Genomic DNA, 15,481 nt, shown 5'->3' on the forward strand with positions numbered 1-15,481 from the left:
GGGTCCAGGCGAGAGGGAGGGAGAGGAATGGAGAGGGTCCAGGCGAGAGGGAGGGAGAAGGAGGGAGAGGGTCCAGACGAGAGGGAGGGAGAGGGAGGGAGAGGGGGGGAGAGGCAGGCAGAGGGTCCGAGGGAGAGGGAGGGAGAGGAAGGGAGAGGGTTCGAGGGAAATGGAGGGAGGGGGAGGAGAGGGTGCCGGAGAGAGGGAGGGAGCGGGAAGGAGAGGGTCTAGGCGAGAGGGAGGGAGAGGGACAGAGAGGGTCCAGGGGAGAGGGAGGGAGAGGGAGAAAGAGGGTCCAGGCGACAGGGAAGGAGAGGGCGGGAGAGGTTCCAGCCGAGAGGAAGGGAGAGGGAGGAAGAGGGAGGGAGAGGGAGGGAGAGGGTACAGGAGAGAGGGAGGGAGCGGGAGGGAGAGGGTCCAGGCGAGAGGGAGGGAGTGGGACAGAGAGGGTCCAGGGGAGAGGGAGGGAGAGGGAGGGAGAGAGTCCAGACGAGAAGGAGGGAGAGGGAGGCAGAGGGAGGGAGAGGGAGGGAGAGGTTCCAGGCGAGAGGGAGGGAGAGGAAGGTAGAGGGTCCGAGGGTCCGAGGGAAATGGGGGGAGAGGGAGGGAGCGGGAGGAAAAGGGTCCAGACGAGAGGGAGGGAGAGGGCGGGAGAGGTTCCAGGGGAGAGGGAGGGAGAGGGAGGAAGAGGATCCAGGCGAGAGGGAGGGAGAAGGAGGGAGAGCGTCCAGGAGAGAGGGAAGGAGAGGGAGGGAGAGAGTCCAGACGAGAAGGAGGGAGAGGGAGGGAGAGGGAGCCAGACGAGAGGGAGGGAGAGGGCGGGAGAGGGTCCAGCGGCGAGGGAGGGAGAGGGTCCAGACGAGAAGGAGGGAGAGGGAGGGAGAGGGTCCAGGCGAGAGGGAGGGAGAGGGCGGGAGAGGGTCCGGGGGAGAGGGAGGGAGAGGGAGGGAGAGGGTCCAGAGGAGAAGGAGGGAGAGGGAGGGAGAGGGTCCAGGCGAGAGGGAGGGAGAGGGAGGCAGAGGGAGGCAGAGGGAGGGAGAGGGTCCAGACGAGAGGGAGGGAGAGGGAGGGAGAGGGTCCAGACGAGAAGGAGGGAGAGGGAGGGAGAGGGTCCAGGCGAGAGGGAGGGAGAGGGAGGGAGAGGGTCCAGACGAGAAGGAGGGAGAGGGAGGGAGAGGGTCCAGGCGAGAGGGAGGGAGAGGGCGGGAGAGGGTCCGGGGGAGAGGGAGGGAGAGGGAGGGAGAGGGTCCAGACGAGAAGGAGGGAGAGGGAGGGAGAGGGTGCAGACGAGAGGGAGGGAGAGGAATGGAGAGGGTCCAGGCGAGAGGGAGGGAGAAGGAGGGAGAGGGTCCAGACGAGAGGGAGGGAGAGGGAGGCAGAGGGGGGGAGAGGCAGGGAGAGGGTCCGAGGGAGAGTGAGGGAGAGGAAGGGTGAGGCTCCAGGCGACAGGGAGGGAGATGGATAGAGAGGGTCCAGTGGAGAAGGAGGGAGAGGGACAGAGAGGTTCCAGGCGAGAGGGAGGGGAGGGAGGTAGAGGGTCCAGGACAGAGGGAGAGAGAGGGAAGGAGAGGGTCCAGACGAGAGGGAGGGAGAGGGACAGAGAGGTTCCCGGCGAGAGTGGGGGAGAGGGTGGGAGAGGTTCCAGGAGAGAGGGAGGGAGAGGGTACAGGCGAGAGGGAGGGAGAGGGCGGGAGAAGGACCTCGGGAGAGAGACGGAGAGGGAGGGAGAGGATCCAGGGGAGAGGGAAGGAGATGATCCAGATAAGAGGGCGGGAGAGGGAGGGAGAGGGAGGGAGAGGGTCCGAGGGACAGGGAGGGAGAGGGCGGGAGAGGGTCCAGGCGAGAGGGAGGGAGAGGGAGGGAGATAATCCAGAGGAGAGGGAGGGAGAGGAAAGGAGAGGGTCCAGGCGAGAGGGAGGGAGAGGGTCCGAGGGACAGGGAGGGAGAGGGAGGGAGATGATCCAGAGGAGAGGGAGGGAGAGGAAAGGAGAGGGGCCAGGCGAGAGGGCGGGAGAGGGAGGCAGACGGAGGGAGAGGGAGAGAGAGGGTCCAGGCGAGAGGGAGGGAGAGGAATGGAGAGGGTCCAGGCAAGAGGGAGGGAGAAGGAGGGAGAGGGTCCAGACGAGAAGGAGGGAGAGGGAGGCAGCAGGAGGGAGACGGACAGAGAGGGTCCAGACGAGAAGGAGGGAGAGGGAGGCAGAGGGAGGGAGAGGGAGGGAGAGGGTCCAGGCGAGAGGGAGGGAGAGGAATGGAGAGGGTCCAGGCGAGAGGGAGGGAGAAGGAGGGAGAGGGTCCAGACGAGAGGGAGGGAGAGGGAGGGAGAGGGGGGGAGAGGCAGGGAGATGGTCCGAGGGAGAGGGAGGGAGAGGAATGGAGAGGGTTCGAGGGAAATGGAGGGAGGGGGAGGAGAGGGTGCAGGAGAGAGGGAGGGAGCGGGAGGGAGAGGGTCTATGCGAGAGGGAGGGAGAGGGACAGAGAGGGTTCAGGGAAGAGGGAGAAAGAGGGTCCAGGCGACAGGGAAGGAGAGGGCGGGAGAGGTTCCAGCCGAGAGGAAGGGAGAGGGAGGAAGGGGGAGGGAGAGGGACAGAGAGGGTGCAGGAGAGAGGGAAGGAGAGGGAGGGAGAGAGTCCAGACGAGAAGGAGGGAGAGGGAGGCAGAGGGAGGGAGAGGGAGGGAGAGGGTCCAGGCGAGAGGGAGGGAGAGGAATGGAGAGGGCACGAGGGAAATGGAGGGAGAGAGAGGGACAGGGAGGAAGAGGGTCCAGACGAGAGGGAGGGAGAGGGCGGGAGAGGCTGAAGGGGAGAGGGAGGAAGAGGGAGGGAGAGGGTCCAGACGAGAAGGAGGGAGAGGGAGGGAGAGGGTCCAGGCGAGAGGGAGGGAGAGGGCAGGAGAGGGTCCAAGGGAGAGGGAGAGAGAGGAATGGAGAAGGGCCAGGGGAGAGGGAGGGAGAGGAAAGGAGAGGGGCCAGGCGAGAGGGAGGGCGAGGGAGGCAGACGGAGGGAGATGGAGGGAGAGGGTCCAGACGAGAGGGAGGGAGAGGAGTGGAGAGGGTCCAGGGGAGAGGGAGGGAGAGTGAGAGAGAGGGTCCAGACGAGAGGGAAGGGAGAGGGAGGCAGCGGGAGGGAGAGGGAGAGAGAGGGTCCAGACGAGAAGGAGGGAGAGGGAGGCAGAGGGAGGCAGAGGGAGGGAGAGGGTCCAGGAGAGAGGGAGGGAGAAGGAGGGAGAGGGTCCAGACGAGAGGGAGGGAGAGGGAGGGAGTGGGTCCAGACGAGAAGGAGGGAGAGGGAGGCAGCGGGAGGGAGAGGGAGAGAGAGGGTCCAGACGAGAAGGAGGGAGAGGGAGGCAGAGGGAGGGAGAGGGAGGGAGAGGGAGGGAGAGGGTCCAGACGAGAGGGAGGGAGAGGAAGGGAGAGGCTGCAGGGGACAGGAAGGGAGAGGCAGGGAGAGGGTGCAGGTGAGAGGGAGGGAGTGGGTAAAGGAGAAAAGGAGGGAGAGGGAGAGAGAGGGTGCAGGCGAGAGGGAGGCAGAGGGAGGAGAGGGAGGGAGAGGGTCCAGGCGAGGGGGGAGGGAGAGGAATGGAGAGGGTCCGAGGGAAATGGAGGGAGAGGGAGGGAGAGGGAGGGAGAGGGTGCAGACGAGAGGGAGGGAGAGGGCGGGAGAGGCTGCAGGGGAGAGGGAGGGAGAGGCAGGGAGAGGGTCCAGACGTGAAGGAGGGAGAGGGAGGGAGAGGGTCCAGGGGAGAGGGAGGGAGAGGGAGGAAGAGGGTCCAGGCAAGAGGGAGGGAGAGGGCGGGAGAGGGTCCAGACGAGAAGGAGGGAGAGGGAGGAAGAGGGTCCAGACGAGAGGGAAGGGAGAGGGCGGGAGAGGCTGAAGGGGAGAGGGAGGGAGAGGGAGGGAGAGGGTCCAGACGAGAAGGAGGGAGAGGGAGGGAGAGGGTCCAGGCAGGAGGGAGGGAGAGGGCAGGAGAGGGTCCAGGGGAGAGGGAGGGAGAGGAATGGAGAAGGGCCAGGGGAGAGGGAGGGAGAGGAAAGGAGAGGGGCCAGGCGAGAGGGAGGGAGAGGGAGGCAGACGGAGGGAGATGGAGGGAGAGGGTCAAGACGAGAGGGAGGGAGAGGAGTGGAGAGGGTCCAGGGGAGAAGGAGGGAGAGGGAGGGAGTGGGTCCAGACGAGAAGGAGGGAGAGGGAGGCAGCGGGAGGGAGAGGGAGAGAGAGGGTCCAGACGAGAAGGAGGGAGAGGGAGGCAGAGGGAGGGAGAGGGAGGGAGAGGGCGGGAGAGGGTCCGGGGGAGAGGGAGGGAGAGGAAGGGAGAGGCTGCAGGGGACAGGAAGGGAGAGGCAGGGAGAGGGTGCAGGTGAGAGGGAGGGAGTGGGTAAAGGAGAAAAGGAGGGAGAGGGAGAGAGAGGGTGCAGGCGAGAGGGAGGCAGAGGGAAGAGAGGGAGGGAGAGGGTCCAGGCGAGGGGGGAGGGAGAGGAATGGAGAGGGCCCGAGGGAAATGGAGGGAGAGGGAGGGAGAGGGAGGAAGAGGGTGCAGACGAGAGGGAGGGAGAGGGCGGGAGAGGCTGCAGGGGAGAGGGAGGGAGAGGCAGGGAGAGGGTCCAGATGTGAAGGAGGGAGAGGGAGGGAGAGGGTCCAGGGGAGAGGGAGGGAGAGGGAGAAAGAGGGTCCAGGCAAGAGGGAGGGAGAGGGCGGGAGAGGGTCCAGACGAGAAGGAGGGAGAGGGAGGGAGAGGGTCCAGGCGAGAGGGAGGGAGAGGGCGGGAGAGTTTCCAGGGGAGAGGGAGGGAGAGTGAGAGAGAGGGTCCAGACGAGAGGGAAGGGAGAGGGAGGCAGCGGGAGGGAGAGGGAGAGAGAGGGTCCAGACGAGAAGGAGGGAGAGGGAGGCAGAGGGAGGGAGAGGGAGGGAGAGGGTCCAGGAGAGAGGGAGGGAGAGGAATGGAGAGGGTCCAGGCGAGAGGGAGGGAGAAGGAGGGAGAGGGTCCAGACGAGAGGGAGGGAGAGGGAGGGAGAGGGTCCAGACGAGAGGGAGGGAGAGGGTGGCAGACGGAGGGAGAGGGAGGGAGAGGGTCCAGACGAGAGGGAGGGAGTGGGAGGCAGACGGAGGGAGAGGGAGAGAGAGGGAGGGAGAGAGAGCCAGACGAGAGGGAGGGAGAGGAATGGAGAAGGTCCAGGCGAGAGGGAGGGAGAGGAAAGGAGAGGGGCCAGGCGAGAGGGAGGGAGAGGGAGGCAGACGGAGGGAGAGGGAGGGAGAGGGTCCAGGCGAGAGGGAGGGAGAGGGATGTAGACGGAGGGAGAGGGAGGGAGAGGGTCCAGACGAGGGGGAGGGAGAGGAATGGAGAGGGTCCGAGGGAAAGGGAGGGAGAGGGAGGGAGAGGGTCCAGGCGAGAGGGAGGAGAGGGAGGGAGAGGGTCCAGACGAGGGGGGAGGGAGTGGAATGGAGAGGGTCCGAGGGAAATGGAGGGAGAGGGAGGAAGAGGGAGGGAGAGGGTCCAGACGAGAGAGAGGGAGAGGGCGGGAGAGGGTCCAGGGGAGAGGGAGGGAGAGTGAGAGAGAGGGTCCAGACGAGAGGGAAGGGAGAGGGAGGCAGCGGGAGGGAGAGGGAGGGAGAGGGTCCAGGGGAGAGGGAGGGAGAGGGAGAAAGAGGGTCCAGGCAAGAGGGAGGGAGAGGGCGGGAGAGGGTCCAGACGAGAAGGAGGGAGAGGGAGGGAGAGGGTCCAGGCGAGAGGGAGGGAGAGGGCGGGAGAGTTTCCAGGGGAGAGGGAGGGAGAGTGAGAGAGAGGGTCCAGACGAGAGGGAAGGGAGAGGGAGGCAGCGGGAGGGAGAGGGAGAGAGAGGGTCCAGACGAGAAGGAGGGAGAGGGAGGCAGAGGGAGGGAGAGGGAGGGAGAGGGTCCAGGAGAGAGGGAGGGAGAGGAATGGAGAGGGTCCAGGCGAGAGGGAGGGAGAAGGAGGGAGAGGGTCCAGACGAGAGGGAGGGAGAGGGAGGGAGAGGGTCCAGACGAGAGGGAGGGAGAGGGTGGCAGACGGAGGGAGAGGGAGGGAGAGGGTCCAGACGAGAGGGAGGGAGTGGGAGGCAGACGGAGGGAGAGGGAGAGAGAGGGAGGGAGAGAGAGCCAGACGAGAGGGAGGGAGAGGAATGGAGAAGGTCCAGGCGAGAGGGAGGGAGAGGAAAGGAGAGGGGCCAGGCGAGAGGGAGGGAGAGGGAGGCAGACGGAGGGAGAGGGAGGGAGAGGGTCCAGGCGAGAGGGAGGGAGAGGGATGTAGACGGAGGGAGAGGGAGGGAGAGGGTCCAGACGAGGGGGAGGGAGAGGAATGGAGAGGGTCCGAGGGAAAGGGAGGGAGAGGGAGGGAGAGGGTCCAGGCGAGAGGGAGGAGAGGGAGGGAGAGGGTCCAGACGAGGGGGGAGGGAGTGGAATGGAGAGGGTCCGAGGGAAATGGAGGGAGAGGGAGGAAGAGGGAGGGAGAGGGTCCAGACGAGAGAGAGGGAGAGGGCGGGAGAGGGTCCAGGGGAGAGGGAGGGAGAGTGAGAGAGAGGGTCCAGACGAGAGGGAAGGGAGAGGGAGGCAGCGGGAGGGAGAGGGTCCAGGCGAGAGGGAGGGAGAAGGAGGGAGAGGGTCCAGACGAGAGGGATGGAGAGGGAGGGAGACGGTCCAGACGAGAGGGAGGGAGAGGGAGGCAGACGGAGGGAGAGGGAGGGAGAGGGTCCAGACGAGAGGGAGGGAGAGGGAGGCAGACGGAGGGAGAGGGAGGGAGAGGGAGGGAGAGGGAGCCAGACGAGAGGGAGGGAGAGGAATGGAGAAGGTCCAGGCGAGAGGGAGGGAGAGGAAAGGAGAGGGTCCAGGCGAGAGGGAGGGAGAGGGAGGGAGATGATCCAGAGGAGAGGGAGGGAGAGGAAAGGAGAGGGGCCTGGCGAGCGGGCGGGAGAGGGAGGCAGACGGAGGGAGAGGGAGAGAGAGGGTCCAGACGAGAGGGAGGGAGAGGGAGGCAGACGGAGGGAGAGGGAGGGAGAGGGTCCAGACGAGAGGGAGGGAGAGGAATGGAGAGGGTCCGAGGGAAATGGAGGGAGAGGGAGGGTGAGGGCGGGAGAGGGTCCAGGGGAGAGGGAGGGAGAGGGAGGGAGAGGGTCCAGGCGAGAGGGAGGGAGAGGAAAGGAGAGGGTCCAGGCGAGAGGGAGGGAGAGGAATGGAGAAGGTCCAGGCGAGAGGGAGGGGGAGGAAAGGAGAGGGGCCAGGCGAGAGGGAGGGAGAGGGAGGCAGACGGAGGGAGAGGGAGGGAGAGGGTCCAGGCGAGAGGGAGGGAGAGGGATGTAGACGGAGGGAGAGGGAGGGAGAGGGTCCAGACGAGGGGGAGGGAGAGGAATGGAGAGGGTCCGAGGGAAAGGGAGGGAGAGGGAGGGAGAGGGTCCAGGCGAGAGGGAGGAGAGGGAGGGAGAGGGTCCAGACGAGGGGGGAGGGAGTGGAATGGAGAGGGTCCGAGGGAAATGGAGGGAGAGGGAGGGAGAGGGAGGAAGAGGGTCCAGACGAGAGGGAGGGAGAGGGCGGGAGAGGGTCCAGGGGAGAGGGAGGGAGAGGGAGGGAGAGGGTCCAGACGAGAAGGAGGTAGAGGGAGGGAGAGGGTCCAGGCGAGAGGGAGGGAGAGGGCGGGAGAGGGTCCGGGGGAGAGGGAGGGAGAGGGAGGGAGAGGGTCCAGACGAGAAGGGAGAGGGTGGCAGACGGAGGGAGAGGGAGGGAGAGGGTCCAGACGAGAGGGAGGGAGAGGGAGGCAGACGGAGGGAGAGGGAGGGAGAGGGAGGGAGAGGGAGGGAGAGGGAGCCAGACGAGAGGGAGGGAGAGGAATGGAGAAGGTCCAGGCGAGAGGGAGGGAGAGGAAAGGAGAGGGGCCAGGCGAGAGGGAGGGAGAGGGAGGCAGACGGAGGTAGAGGGAGGGAGAGGGTCCAGGCGAGAGGGAGGGAGAGGGAGGTAGACGGAGGGAGAGGGAGGGAGAGGGTCCAGGAGAGAGGGAGGGAGAGGAAGGGAGAGGCTGCAGGGGAGAGGAAGGGAGAGACAGGGAGAGGGTGCAGGTGAGAGGGAGGGAGTGGGTAAAGGAAAAAAGGAAGGAGAGGGAGAGAGAGGGTGCAGGCGAGAGGGAGGCAGAGGGAGGAGAGGGAGGGAGAGGGTCCAGGCGAGGGGGGAGGGAGAGGAATGGAGAGGGTCCGAGGGAAATGGAGGGAGAGGGAGGGAGAGGCTGCAGGGGAGAGGGAGGGAGAGGCAGGGAGAGGGTCCAGACGTGAAGGAGGGAGAGGGAGGGAGAGGGTCCAGGGGAGAGGGAGGGAGAGGGAGGAAGAGGGTCCAGGCAAGAGGGAGGGAGAGGGCGGGAGAGGGTCCAGACGACAAGGAGGGAGAGGGAGGGAGAGGGTCCAGGCGAGAGGGAGGGAGAGGGCGGGAGAGTTTCCAGGGGAGAGGGAGGGATAGTGAGAGAGAGGGTCCAGACGAGAGGGAAGGGAGAGGGAGGCAGCGGGAGGGAGAGGGAGAGAGAGGGTCCAGACGAGAAGGAGGGAGAGGGAGGCAGAGGGAGGGAGAGGGAGGGAGAGGGTCCAGGAGAGAGGGAGGGAGAGGAATGGAGAGGGTCCAGGCGAGAGGGAGGGAGAAGGAGGGAGAGGGTCCAGACGAGAGGGAGGGAGAGGGAGGCAGACGGAGGGAGAGGGAGGGAGAGGGAGGGAGAGGGAGGGAGAGGGAGCCAGACGAGAGGGAGGGAGGGGAATGGAGAAGGTCCAGGCGAGAGGGAGGGAGAGGGAGGGAGATGATCCAGAGGAGAGGGAGGGAGAGGAAAGGAGAGGGTCCTGGCGAGCGGGCGGGAGAGGGAGGCAGACGGAGGGAGCGGGAGGGAGAGGGTCCAGACGAGAGGGAGGGAGAGGGAGGCAGACGGAGGGAGAGGGAGGGAGAGGGTCCAGACGAGAGGGAGGGAGAGGAATGGAGAGGGTCCGAGGGAAATGGAGGGAGAGGGAGGGAGAGGGCGGGAGAGGGTCCAGGGGAGAGGGAGGGAGAGGCAGGGAGAGGGTCCGAGGGAGAGTGAGGGAGAGGAAGGGTGAGGCTCCAGGCGACAGGGAGGGAAATGGATAGAGAGGGTCCAGTGGAGAAGGAGGGAGAGGGACAGAGAGGTTCCAGGCGAGAGGGAGGGGAGGGAGGTAGAGGGTCCAGGACAGAGGGAGAGAGAGGGAAGGAGAGGGGCCAGACGAGAGGGAGGGAGAGGGAGGCAGACGGAGGGAGAGTGAGGGAGAGGGTCCAGACGAGAGGGAGGGAGAGGGAGGGAGAGGCTGCAGGGGAGAGGGGGAGAGGCAGGGAGAGGGTGCAGGTGAGAGGGAGGGAGTGGTAAAGGAGAAAAGGAGGAGAGGGAGAGAGAGGGTGCAGGCGAGAGGGAGGCAGAGGGAGGAGAGGGAGGGAGAGGGTCCAGACGAGGGGGGAGGGAGAGGAATGGAGAGGATCCGAGGGAAATGGGAGGGAGAGGGAGGGAGAGGGAGGAAGAGGGTCCAGACGAGAGGGAGGAGAGGGCGGGAGAGGTTCCAGGGGAGAGGGAGGGAGAGGGAGGGAGAGGGTCCAGACGAGAAGGAGGGAGAGGGAGGGAGAGGGTGGAGAGGGAGGGCGGAGAGGGAGGGAGAGGGCGGGAGAGGGTCCAGGGAGAGGGAGGGAGAGGGTCCAGGGGAGAGGGAGGGAGAGGGAGGAGAGGGTCCAGGCGAGAGGGAGGGAGAGAATGGAGAGGGTCCAGGCGAGAGGGAGGGAGAAGGAGGGAGAGGGTCCAGACGAGAGAGGGAGAGGGAGGGAAGAGGGGGGGAGAGGCAGGCAGAGGGTCCGAGGGAGAGGGAGGGAGAGGAAGGGAGAGGGTTCGAGGGAAATGGAGGGAGGGGGAGGAGAGGGTGCCGGAGAGAGGGAGGGAGCGGGAAGGAGAGGGTCTAGGCGAGAGGGAGGGAGAGGGACAGAGAGGGTCAGGGGAGAGGGAGGGAGAGGGAGAAAGAGGGTCCAGGCGACAGGGAAGGAGAGGGCGGGAGAGGTTCCAGCCGAGAGGAAGGGAGAGGGAGGAAGAGGGAGGAGAGGGAGGGAGAGGGTACAGGAGAGAGGGAGGGAGCGGGAGGGAGAGGGTCCAGGGAGAGGGAGGGAGTGGACAGAGAGGTCCAGGGGAGAGGGAGGGAGAGGAGAAAGAGGGTCCAGGCGAGAGGGAAGGAGAGGGCGGGAGAGGTTCCAGCCGAGAGGAAGGGAGATGGAGAAGAGGGAGGGAGAGGGACAGAGAGGGTACAGGAGAGAGGGAAGGAGAGGGAGGGAGAGAGTCCAGACGAGAAGGAGGGAGAGGGAGGAAGAGGGAGCCAGACGAGAGGGAGGGAGAGGGCGGGAGAGGGTCCAGCGGCGAGGGAGGGAGAGGAAGGGAGAGGGTCCAGACGAGAAGGAGGGAGAGGGAGGGAGAGGGTCCAGGCGAGAGGAGGGAGAGGGCGGGAGAGGGTCCGGGGGAGAGGGAGGGAGAGGGAGGGAGAGGGTCCAGAGGAGAAGGAGGGAGGAGGAAGGCAGCGGGAGGGAGAGGGAGAGAGAGGTTCCAGACGAGAGGGAGGGGAGAGGGTCCAGACGAGAGGGAGGAGAGGAATGGAGAGGGTCCGAGGGAAATGGAGGGAGAGGGAGGGAGAGGGCGGGAGAGGGTCCAGGGGAGAGGGCGGGAGAGTAGAGAGGGTCCAGACGAGAAGGAGGGCGAGGGAGGCAGAGGGAGGGAGAGGGAGGGAGAGGGTCCAGGAGAGAGGGAGGGAGAGGAATGGAGAGGGTCCAGGCGAGAGGGAGGGAGAGGGTGGCAGACGGAGGGAGAGGGAGGGAGAGGGTCCAGACGAGAGGGAGGGAGAGGGAGGCAGACGGAGGGAGAGGGAGGGAGAGGGAAGGAGAGGGAGCAAGACGAGAGGGAGGGAGAGGAAAGGAGAGGGGCCAGGCGAGAGGGAGGGAGAGGGGAGGCAGACGGAGGAGAGGGAGGGAGAGGGTCCAGACGAGAGGGAGGGAGAGGGAGGGGAGAGGCTGCAGGGGAGAGGGGGAGAGGCAGGGAGAGGGTGCAGGTGAGAGGGAGGGAGTGGGTAAAGGAGAAAAGGAGGGAGAGGGAGAGAGAGGGTGCAGGCGAGAGGGAGGCAGAGGGAGGAGAGGGAGGGAGAGGGTCCAGGCGAGGGGGAGGGAGAGGAATGGAGAGGGTCCGAGGGAAATGGAGGGAGAGGGAAGGAGAGGGAGGAAGAGGGTCCAGACGAGAGGGAGGGAGAGGGCGGGAGAGGGTCCAGGGGAGAGGGAGGGAGAGGGAGGGAGAGGGTCCAGACGAGAAGGAGGGAGAGGGAGGGAGAGGGTCCAGGCGAGAGGGAGGGAGAGGGCGGGAGAGGGTCCAGGCAAGAGGGAGGGAGAGGGCGGAGAGGGTCCAGACGACAAGGAGGGAGAGGGAGGGAGAGGGTCCAGGCGAGAGGGAGGGAGAGGGCGGGAGAGTTTCCAGGGGAGAGGGAGGGAGAGTGAGAGAGAGGGTCCAGACGAGAGGGAAGGGAGAGGGAGGCAGCGGGAGGGAGAGGGAGAGAGAGGGTCCAGACGAGAAGGAGGGAGAGGGAGGCAGAGGGAGGGAGAGGGAGGGAGAGGGTCCAGGAGAGAGGGAGGAGAGGAATGGAGAGGGTCCAGGCGAGAGGGAGGGAGAAGGAGGGAGAGGGTCCAGGAGAGAGGGAGGGAGAGGGAGGGAGACGGTCCAGACGAGAGGGAGGGAGAGGGTGGTAGACGGAGGGAGAGGGAGGGAGAGGGTCCAGACGAGAGGGAGGGAGAGGGAGGCAGACGGAGGGAGAGGGAGGGAGAGGGAGGGAGAGGGAGCCAGACGAGAGGGAGGGAGAGGAATGGAGAAGGTCCAGGCGAGAGGGAGGGAGAGGAAAGGAGAGGGTCCAGGCGAGAGGGAGGAGAGGAGGGAGGAGATGATCCAGAGGAGAGGGAGGGAGAGGAAAGGAGAGGGGCCTGGCGAGCGGGCGGGAGAGGGAGGCAGACGGAGGGAGAGGGAGAGAGAGGGTCCAGACGAGAGGGAGGGAGAGGGAGGCAGACGGAGGGAGAGGGCGGGAGAGGGTCCAGACGAGAGGGAGGGAGAGGAATGGAGAGGGTCCGAGGGAAATGGAGGGAGAGGGAGGGAGAGGGCGGGAGAGGGTCCAGGGGAGAGTGAGGGAGAGGGTCCAGACGAGAGGGAGGGAGAGGAATGGAGAGGGTCCGAGGGAAATGGAGGGAGAGGGAGGGAGAGGGCGGGAGAGGGTCCAGGGGAGAGGGAGGGAGAGGGAGGGAGAGGGGTCCAGGCGAGAGGGAGGGAGAGAATGGAGAGGGTCCAGGCGAGAGGGAGGGAGAAGGAGGGAGAGGGTCCAGGCGAGAGGGAGGGAGAGGGCGAGAGAGGGTCCGGGGGAGAGGGAGGGAGAGGGTCCAGACGAGAAGGAGGGAGAGGGAGGGAGAGGGTCCAGGCGAGAGGGAGGGAGAGGAATGGAGAGGGTCCAGGCGAGAGGGAGGGAGAAGGAGGGAGAGGGTCCAGACGAGAGGGAGGGAGAGGGAGGGAGAGGGGGGGAGAGGCAGGCAGAGGGTCCGAGGGAGAGGGAGGGAGAGGAAGGGAGAGGGTTCGAGGGAAATGGAGGGAGGGGGGAGAGGGTGCCGGAGAGAGGGAGGGAGCGGGAAGGAGAGGGTCTAGGCGAGAGGGAGGGAGAGGGACAGAGAGGGTCCAGGGGAGAGGGAGGGAGAGGGAGAAGAGGGTCCAGGCGACAGGGAAGGAGAGGGCGGGAGAGGTTCCAGCCGAGAGGAAGGGAGAGGGAGGAAGAGGGAGGGAGAGGGAGGGAGAGGGTACAGGAGAGAGGAGGGAGCGGGAGGGAGAGGGTCCAGGGAGAGGGAGGGAGTGGGACAGAGAGGGTCCAGGGGAGAGGGAGGGAGAGGGAGAAAGAGGGTCCAGGCGAGAGGGAAGGAGAGGCGGGAGAGGTTCCAGCCGAGAGGAAGGGTGATGGAGGAAGAGGGAGGGAGAGGGACAGAGAGGGTACAGGAGAGAGGGAAGGAGAGGGAGGGAGAGAGTCCAGACGAGAAGGAGGGAGAGGGAGGAAGAGGGAGGGAGAGGGAGGGAGAGGTTCCAGGCGAGAGGGAGGGAGAGGAAGGTAGAGGGTCCGAGGTCCGAGGGAAATGGAGGGAGAGGGAGGGAGCGGGAGGAAAAGGGTCAGACGAGAGGGAGGGAGAGGGCGGGAGAGGTTCCAGGGGAGAGGGAGGGAGAGGGAGGAAGAGGATCCAGGCGAGAGGGAGGGAGAAGGAGGGAGAGCGTCCAGGAGAGAGGGAAGGAGAGGGAGGGAGAGAGTCCAGACGAGAAGGAGGGAGAGGGAGGGAGAGGGAGCCAGACGAGAGGGAGGGAGAGGGCGGGAGAGGGTCCAGCGGCGAGGGAGGGAGAGGAAGGGAGAGGGTCCAGACGAGAAGGAGGGAGAGGGAGGGAGAGGGTCCAGGCGAGAGGGAGGGAGAGGGCGGGAGAGGGTCCGGGGGAGAGGGAGGGAGAGGGAGGGAGAGGGTCCAGAGGAGAAGGAGGGAGAGGGAGGGAGAGGGTCCAGGCGAGAGGGAGGGAGAGGGAGGCAGAGGGAGGCAGAGGGAGGGAGAGGGTCCAGACGAGAGGGAGGGAGAGGGAGGGAGAGGGTCAGACGAGAAGGAGGGAGAGGGAGGGAGAGGGTCCAGGGGAGAGGGAGGGAGAGGGAGGGAGAGGGTCCAGACGAGAAGGAGGGAGAGGGAGGGAGAGGGTCCAGGCGAGAGGGAGGGAGAGGGCGGGAGAGTGTCCGGGGGAGAGGGAGGGAGAGGGAGGGAGAGGTCCAGACGAGAAGGAGGGAGAGGGAGAGAGAGGGTCCAGACGAGAAGGAGGGAGAGGGAGGCAGAGGGAGGTAGACGGAGGGAGAGGGAGGGAGAGGGTCCAGGAGGGAGGGAGGGAGAGGAAGGGAGAGGCTGCAGGGAGAGGAAGGGAGAGGCAGGGAGAGGGTGCAGGTGAGAGGGAGGGAGTGGGTAAAGGAGAAATGGAGGGAGAGGGAGAGAGAGGGTGCAGGCGAGAGGGAGGCAGAGGGAGGAGAGGGAGGGAGAGGGTCCAGGCGAGGGGGAGGGAGAGGAATGGAGAGGGTCCGAGGAAATGGAGGGAGAGGGAGGGAGAGGGAGGGAGAGGGTGCAGACGAGAGGGAGGGAGAGGGCGGGAGAGGCTGCAGGGGAGAGGGAGGGAGAGGCAGGGAGAGGGTCCAGACGTGAAGGAGGGAGAGGGAGGGAGATGGTCCAGGGGAGAGGGAGGGAGAGGGAGGAAGAGGGTCCAGGCAAGAGGGAGGGAGAGGGCGGGAGAGGGTCCAGACGAGAAGGAGGGAGAGGGAGGAGAGGGTCCAGACGAGAGGGAGGGAGAGGGCGGGAGAGGCTGAAGGGGAGAGGGAGGGAGAGGGAGGGAGAGGGTCCAGACGAGAAGGAGGGAGAGGGAGGAGAGGGTCCAGGCAGGAGGGAGGGAGAGGGCAGGAGAGGGTCCAGGGGAGAGGGAGGGAGAGGAATGGAGAAGGTCAGGCGAGAGGGAGGGAGAGGAAAGGAGAGGGGCCAGGCGAGAGGGAGGGAGAGGGAGGCAGACGGAGGGAGATGGAGGGAGAGGGTCCAGACGAGAGGGAGGGAGAGGAGTGGAGAGGGTCCAGGGGAGGGGAGGGAGAGGGAGGGAGTGGGTCCAGACGAGAAGGAGGGAGAGGGAGGGAGAGGGAGCCAGACGAGAGGGAGGGAGAGGGCGGGAGAGGGTCCAGCGGCGAGGAGGGAGAGGAAGGGAGAGGGTCAGACGAGAAGGAGGGAGAGGGAGGGAGAGGGTCCAGGCGAGAGGGAGGGAGAGGGCGGGAGAGGGTCCGGGGGAGAGGGAGGGAGAGGGAGGGAGAGGGTCCAGAGGAGAAGGAGGGAGAGGGAGGGAGAGGGTCCAGGCGAGAGGGAGGGAGAGGGAGGCAGAGGGAGGCAGAGGGAGGGAGAGGGTCCAGACGAGAGGGAGGGAGAGGGAGGGAGAGGGTCCAGACGAGAAGGAGGGAGAGGGAGGGAGAGGGTCCAGGGGAGAGGGAGGGAGAGGGAGGGAGAGGGTCCAGACGAGAAGGAGGGAGAGGGAGGGAGAGGGTCCAGGCGAGAGGGAGGGAGAGGGCGGGAGAGTGTCCGGGGGAGAGGGAGGGAGAGGGAGGGAGAGGGTCCAGACGAGAAGGAGGGAGAGGGAGAGAGAGGGTCCAGACGAGAAGGAGGGAGAGGGAGGCAGAGGGAGGGAGAGGGAGGGAGAGGGAGGGAGAGGGTCCAGACGAGAGGGAGGGAGAGGAAGGGAGAGGCTGCAGGGGACAGGAAGGGAGAGGCAGGGAGAGGGTGCAGGTGAGAGGGAGGGAGTGGGTAAAGGAGAAATGGAGGGAGAGGGAGAGAGAGGGTGCAGGCGAGAGGGAGGCAGAGGGAGGAGAGGGAGGAGAGGGTCCAGCGAGGGGGGAGGGAGAGGAATGGAGAGGGTCCGAGGG

This window comes from Struthio camelus, chromosome W (genome assembly GCF_040807025.1).
Source record: "Struthio camelus isolate bStrCam1 chromosome W, bStrCam1.hap1, whole genome shotgun sequence".
NCBI classification, from domain to species: domain Eukaryota; kingdom Metazoa; phylum Chordata; class Aves; order Struthioniformes; family Struthionidae; genus Struthio; species Struthio camelus.